This window comes from Manihot esculenta, chromosome 15 (genome assembly GCF_001659605.2).
Source record: "Manihot esculenta cultivar AM560-2 chromosome 15, M.esculenta_v8, whole genome shotgun sequence".
Classification (NCBI taxonomy): domain Eukaryota; kingdom Viridiplantae; phylum Streptophyta; class Magnoliopsida; order Malpighiales; family Euphorbiaceae; genus Manihot; species Manihot esculenta.
Window position 1 is genome coordinate 15,788,242 of NC_035175.2, and position 7,442 is coordinate 15,795,683.

The 7,442-nt window shown below is 29.5% G+C and overlaps 1 non-coding gene across 1 annotated transcript; it reads right to left on the minus strand.

Moving 5' to 3' along the window:
• Positions 1-6,819: 6,819 nt before the first annotated feature.
• TRNAQ-UUG lies at positions 6,820-6,891 on the minus strand. The gene has a single exon. It is a non-coding gene; the product is annotated as a tRNA-Gln (tRNA).
• Positions 6,892-7,442: the final 551 nt, after the last annotated feature.

A 7,442-nucleotide genomic window follows, 5' to 3' on the forward strand; every position in this document is an offset into this window, starting at 1 on the left:
AACAAGAAAGAGATCAAGAAAGTTAAAGGAAAAGAGATCGCTGTCAACGCCAACTTAATCCAAGACAAGCCATACTACCAAAACAAAAGGTATGAAAAAAAATATGATTATAAACAAAAAATTAATAATCCTACTTTTAAGAAAAAAGGTAGTTGTTTTGTGTGTGGCAAGTCAGGCCATCATGCACATCAATGCAGGACAAGAATGGGGAGAAATGACAACCCTGCTAAACCAAAGGAAAATTTAGTGGAAGCAGATGACATAATTGCTGTGGTCATTTCTCAAGCCAATCTTGTGCCTAATGTGAATGAATGATCATAGACTCAGGTGCTACGAGGCACATTTGTGCAAATAGAATTGTTTTTTTATCTTACACTCAAGCTAGTGCAGGAGAAGATTCTGTGTTTCTTGATAACTCAAGGACTACACAAGTTCTTGAAAAAGGCAAAGTGTTTCTTCATCTCACATCTGGCAAATTTTTGAAACTGAATGAGGTGCTACATGTCCCTAAAATTCAAACTAATCTTATTTCTATTGCTCTGCTTTATAAAAATGGAGTGAAAGTTGCATTTGAATCTGACCAAGTAGTTATAATTAAAAATAATGTGTTTGTAGGTAAGGGATATTGTAATAATGGACTGTTTGTATTGAATGTTTCCAAGATTGTTAATGATGAAAATATTGATTCTTCTGCTTACTTGATTGATTCTTTTAAATTATGGCATGATAGGATGGGTCATGTAAGTTTACCTCATATTAAGAAGATACATGCAATTGAACTTATATCTAATATTAATTATTCATGCTTAGATAAATATGAAGTATGTGCTGAATCAAAACAAACAAAGAAAACTTGTGCTTCTGTTTTTAGAGAAACTGAATTATTAAATTTAATTCATACTGACTTAGGAGATTTAAAACAAATTATGACTATAGGTGGAAAAAGATACTATGTAACTTTTATTGATGATTTTTCTAGATATACTAAAGTATATTTATTAAGAAATAAAGATGAAGCCTTTGACATGTTTCTTGCATATAAAAATGAAGGAGAAAATCAATTAAATAGAAAAATTAAAAGAATTAGATCATATAGAGGAGGTGAATATGTCTTGCTTAATGATCATTGTGAAAAATATGGCATAATCTACAAAATTACCCCACCATATCCACCTGAATCATATGGGGTAGTAGAAAGAAAAAATAGAACTTAAATGGAAATGATGAATTGTTTACTTGTTAGTTCTAATGCACTAGATAATCTATGGGGTGAAGCCATTTTATATGCATGTTACTTACAAAATAGAATTCCTTATAAAAAAACTGGTATTACACCTTATGAATTATGGAAGGGTGATAGCGGTTGTCAAAACCGTAAAAAATAAACGTATTATTAACCAACAAATTGATTTGCAGATAGTGGCAATAGGGTCGAACCACATGGATTTGACACTACGAATTTTCCTATTACTGACTTGGTCAAATAACAAAGTAAATAAAAGAGGGAGGTTTGTTTTGAAGAGTTAAAACTAAATAAAAGAAAGCAGTAATTAAATGAGTAAATCAATGGGAGAAGGATTCTAGTTGAAGCATGAATCTATTTCAGTTTGTTTAGAATTGATCATTGACTATTTAATACTCCTATTTATTTCAATAAATTAGTTTAGGATGTGGAAGACGCTTCTCACAATCCAAATTCCTCCTTAGTTCTAGTTTAATTAGGAAACGTTCGCTAATAAAACACTAGTTAACAAGTTGCCAAGGAACGTCCTTGGGGCTTTTAGCATCGAACAACTGTTAACTGCCTTAAGACTTAGAGAAACCTAATTCTATCCTTACCAACCGCGTGGTCAAGTTTAGATTATGCAACCGATTATACTTGAGTTTAAACAACCTAAGCAATTACGGACCTAAATCATTCAAACAATATATTACTTAAGCAATTAAAAGCAACATGCCTTAGTTGATTCTAAAAGCAAAGCAATAATTATAGAAAGATCAAGTTGCATAAATATTGAAAGTAAACAAGAGTTTAATAATGGAGATTTAAACCTCCCAATTCATCACAAACTGAATTTTTCCAACTTCAACTAGAAAGGAAGGTGTTTAGCCACTCATGGTGGGCAAAATCACAAAAGAAAAGAAGAAAGAAAAGAAGAGAAGCTGCTGCGGTATTCCCTGCTGTGTTTCTGCAGAATTGCTGAAGATGAGAGATGATCTTTGCTGGTTTGATTGCTGTCCATTTTATAGGTGGAGAGTCCAAGTTCAATTGGGGTTTGGAATCCCTATTTTGACTTGGTCTTTGTAGTCTTTAATTCCTCTTTTGTCTTTGAATTTTATTGTAGATGGAATTCTTTTGGTTAAAAGATCTCCTTGTGGCTTTTGGAATTGAGCTGGTGGTGTTTGAGGTGGATTTGGACTTCTTTTCTTTTGAATTCTGAATTTCTGCTCTTTTTCCCGCGCTGCTGCGTTTTCTGGCGTTAGTGTGATTTGGGTGGGCGATTTGGGCAAATCGTTAAATCGTTTCTGTATGTTGCCTCCAGATTTCTACCTTAGCTTTCTGCTTCTGATCTCTGCGGGTAATTTGGCCAAATCACTTTGACCCAATCACTTTTCCAGCTTTTTCTGTATTTTTTCTCCAACTTTCCATTTTCTTCCTTTTCTACAAAAACATAAATTAAGCTAGAAAAATGTGTAATTAAACAGTAATAAAGATAATAAAAATGTGGCTAAATTATGATTGATCAAAGGGTTATCCTCCCAACTTAAAATATTTAAAAGTGTGGGGGTGTTTAGCCAAAATTATACTTCCTGAACCAAAGAAAAGGAAAATTAGTGCAAAAACTTTTGATTGTTTATTTATTGGTTATGCTAATTATAGTGCTGCATATAGATTTCTTGTGCTCAAAAGTAATGTTTTGAATTGTAACACCATTATTGTAACTAAAAATGCTGAGTTTTTTGAAAATATTTTTTCTCTAAGAAATAAAGTTGTTTCTAATGCATCTGTTAGTGAAAATATAAATGAAAGTGAAGTTGAAGAGTTAAGAAGATCAAAAAGACAAAGGAAAGAAAAATCTTTTGGAAATGATTTTTATGCTTATCTTTTGGAAGATGATCCTTTAACTTTTTCAGATGCAATTTCTTCTTCTAATACATTATTTTGGAAAGAAACTATTAAAGTTGAAATTGATTCTATTTTACAAAATAATACTTGGAAACTTGTTGATCTACCACATGGAGAAAAAGAAATTAAATCTTGATGGTTCAATTGATAAATACAAAACTAGACTTGTTGCAAAAGGTTTTACTCAACAAAATATTGACTATTTTGATACATATGCTCATGTTACTAGAATTTCATCAATTAGAATTTTAATTGCTTTGGCTTCTATTTACAAACTTTATATCCATCAGATGGATGTAAAAACTGCATTTTTAAATGGTGATTTGGAAGAAGAGATTTACATGGTACAACCAGAAGGTTGTGTTGTTTTAGGTCAAGAAAATAAAGTTTGTAAATTGCTTAAGTCTTTATATGGTTTAAAACAAGTACTAAAACAATGGCATGAAAAATTTGACCAAGTTTTGTTAAGTAATGGTTTTTCTTCTATTGAGGTTGATAAATGTGTTTATACAAAACTTATTGGAAATGATTGTGTAATTATATGCTTATATGTGGATGATATGCTCATTTTTTGTTCATGTCTAGATGTAGTTGAAGAAACAAAATAATTTTTATCTTTTAAATTTGAAATGAAAAACATGGGAGAAGGTAAAGTAATTTTGGGTGTGAAAATTGTACGAAATGATCATGGGTTAATGTTGACTCAAGAACATTATGTTAAAAAACTTCTAAAGAAATTTGAGAATTTTGATGTGAAACCTGTAAACACTCAATTTGATGCTAACAGTCAGTTAAAGAAAAATGTTGGAGATGCTGTAGTCTAAATATGCTTAAATTATTGGAAGTTTAATTCATTTGATGAATTTTACTCAACCAGATATAGCTTATGCAGTGTGTAGACTGAGCAGGTACATTTAAAGTCCTAACCATAATCATTGGAATGCTTTGGTACGTTTAATGAAATATTTAAGAGGTACCATAAATTATGGTATTCTATATAGTGGATTTCCCACTTGGATTTTAGATTCAGATGAGATCAAATCCACTAGTGGTTATATTTTCATCCTATGTGGTGGAGCAATATCGTGGAAATCAGCAAAATAAACTGTTATTGCTAGATCAACCATGGAATTAGAGTTTATTGCTCTAGATTTGACTGGTAATGAGACCAAGTGGTTGAGAAACTTCTTGGCAGGCATTCCATTAGGAATGAAACTAACACCTTTTGTGTCTATTCATTGTGATTGCCAAGCTGTAATAGTTATTGCAAAAAATAAAATTTTTAATGGTAAAAATGGGCACATTCGGTTGAGACATAATGTGATAAAGCAGCTGCTAAAAGATAGAGTTATATCTATTGATTATGTGAAATAAGAAGTGAATTTGGCCGATCCTCTGACTAAACCATTGGGAAAGAAATTAATAAACGAAACATAAAGGGGTATGGGACTACATCCTGTTGGAGGAAGTCAACAATGATGGTAACCCAACCTATATGATTGGCGATCCCATGAAATAGGTTCATATGGGTAATAACAAATCATTAGTTGATCTATATTAAGCACTTTATAAAGTCCTACCTGTGGTGTTAGTGCTAAAACTGCAAAAAAAGTGAGGTTGAATTAAAACTCTTAATTATTTCCATATCTTTTATAGGTGGTGTATAAGCTGCAGTATACACTTGATGAAATGACATATATGAGAGTGGAGTGGAGCTGCTCCTATGAGATTGAAGGCAAATTTCTAGAGCTCTCATGAACTTCCAGGCACGCGCATGGCTTATTAGCGCAACACCGCATCAAACAGCAGAATTGTGAAAGTGCATTGTGATTGGTGAAAAGTTTAATTTACACTAAGAATTGTTTGGTTCATAGAAGTTTAAACTTCACCAAATATTCAGTAAATTATCTTTCACTTAATCAAATTTTGGTTCATAGTCCAAAAGACACCAAAATTAATACATTGTACTATACCCAGAAAATATTTTACTTAAATTTATGTTCTAATTCTTTTGAAATAAGTGGGGTATTGTTACATATTTAACAAATTATTTCAAAAGAATAATAAGTAATTCAAAATATTTTGAAATAAGTTACAGATTTTAAGTTGGTTAAAAAGATTTTTTCCACTTTAAGTTATTTTAATCTTTATCCTAACTAAACTATATTTTTAGCTGATATTGCGGATATCTTAATTTTTATCTTAACTGAACCTTATTTTTAGCTGATATTGTGGATATCATAATCTTTATTTTAACTGAACCATATTTTTAGTTGATATTGTAGATTTGAATAACGTTAAGCACTATAAATAGCAGTGTATTTACGTTATTCAGGATCACACAAAAAACAAATACTTCTCTTTCTGTCTATTGCTTCTGCTATATTTCTGGGTGATTAATAATTGCTGTTGTTCTTGCTCCTGCTCCTGGATTACTTGTAATTCAGAAGGCTTTTAAATCCTGGAGGATACACAACCGTCGGCGAATTATTCTTAAGGACAGTGATTATTATCACGCCTCAAGCAAATATTCTGCTCATCTTTCATTTAATTTCTATATCTTTTTCTACCACTTTTCAACACCTAGGAGGTCCGACATCCCTATGATAATTTCTAATCATCTCATGGTCTAAGAAGATATTGTCAATTATTCTTCTATTAAATACAAAATCAAACTAAGTAGGTTTAAAAATCCTTTTTAAAATATTCCCTATTTTGTTTGTCAATATTTTAGTAATGAACTAGTAAATGATTGAGCAATAGGCAATGACTAATTATATTAAACTACTTCAACAGTATTAACATCTTCTATCTGTATTCATATTGATCTGGATTTCTGCCTATAAAAAATTTTCCTTTGCTTTAATAACTTTCTGAAATGTTAAATCACAACTCTCTTTTCATCTAGTAAAATATCATTTTGAGGGTTTGCATATAAATTTATTTGCAACTTCTCTAACATTTGCAACTTGAGCTCCCCTTTAACCTCTTCAACTCATTCCAAACTCTATATACATAGTATTACCAGTTATGTTACAAACCCTTTCCTTAATTCAACCAAGTCATATTTACTAAACATTTGTCAAACTTTTTCAAAATTTTAACATGTTTTTCTTGATTATTTGTCCAGGTGAAAAACATCCTATATAATCCTTAAATACTTCCAATTCTCTCCTAGTATATTATCAAATATAATTATGGTTTTTTTTTTTAAATGAAAATCCGTAATGATGGTTTCACATTTTTAGAAACCTACTATTTTCTTTTTGTCGAAAAACCAACAAATTATTCTATATAAAATAAGATTATTTTACTTTATTCAAAATTTAGTCTTTTTACATTATAATAATTTAGTCTTTTTAATTTAAATATATACCACAAATTAGTACTTTAAAGATAATATGACAATGGTTAGCTCTTAAAATTTATACAAATTAAATAGTTAGCTCTTAAAAATAAAGAAACTAATGTGTATTTTTCATTAAACTATAAGAATAAATTGTAATTAATTTTAAAAAAAAACTAGAAAAAGATTTACTATTAAGTGTACATTTTCAAACAAATAAAATAGAAATATGGGGTTAAAATAATAATCATTAAATTAATTTAGCTGATTTAACTGAGTGGTTGATTTACTTAATAGATTTTAAAGGAAAAAAAATTAAATTAATTTCATTTCTTATTGAATCAACAGGTCCCACCGGGAGTCGAACCCAGGTCGCTGGATTCAAAGTCCAGACTGCTAACCACTACACCATGGAACCAGAAACCCTTTGGCTGACCTTTTTCTCTATAACTATTTAAAAAATACTAATTGTAAATCTTTCCACGATCAGATAAAAATAAATTTATCATTTTACCGCTTGAAATTAAAAATATAACTTAAAAATAGTCTACCTAAATCATATATATAAAAAAAATAATTTAAAGATCTACAGTTAACAGTCAAACCATAAAACAATATTTCTGTTAGTGAAGTTAAAATGCTTTTATATAGCAGTCAATATTATTATATTAATTAAAAAGCCAAAATTATACTAATAATTAGCCTATTCATCCACTTGTTAGCTGAATATACAATGATTCATACAAATTTTAATTAATATCTATAAATTAGAAAAAAATAACTAATAGATCTCAACATGCAATTTATCCGCTTGATGTAGATGTATATATCATATTCTTATTTAATAATATTAATTAATTTAATAGTAATTAGCTATTTTAATAGCCAATTTTAATAAATCAAATATTATAAAAAATAATTTTTCGTAATATACACTTTCAATCTCTATACTAGAGATGGTATTTAAAA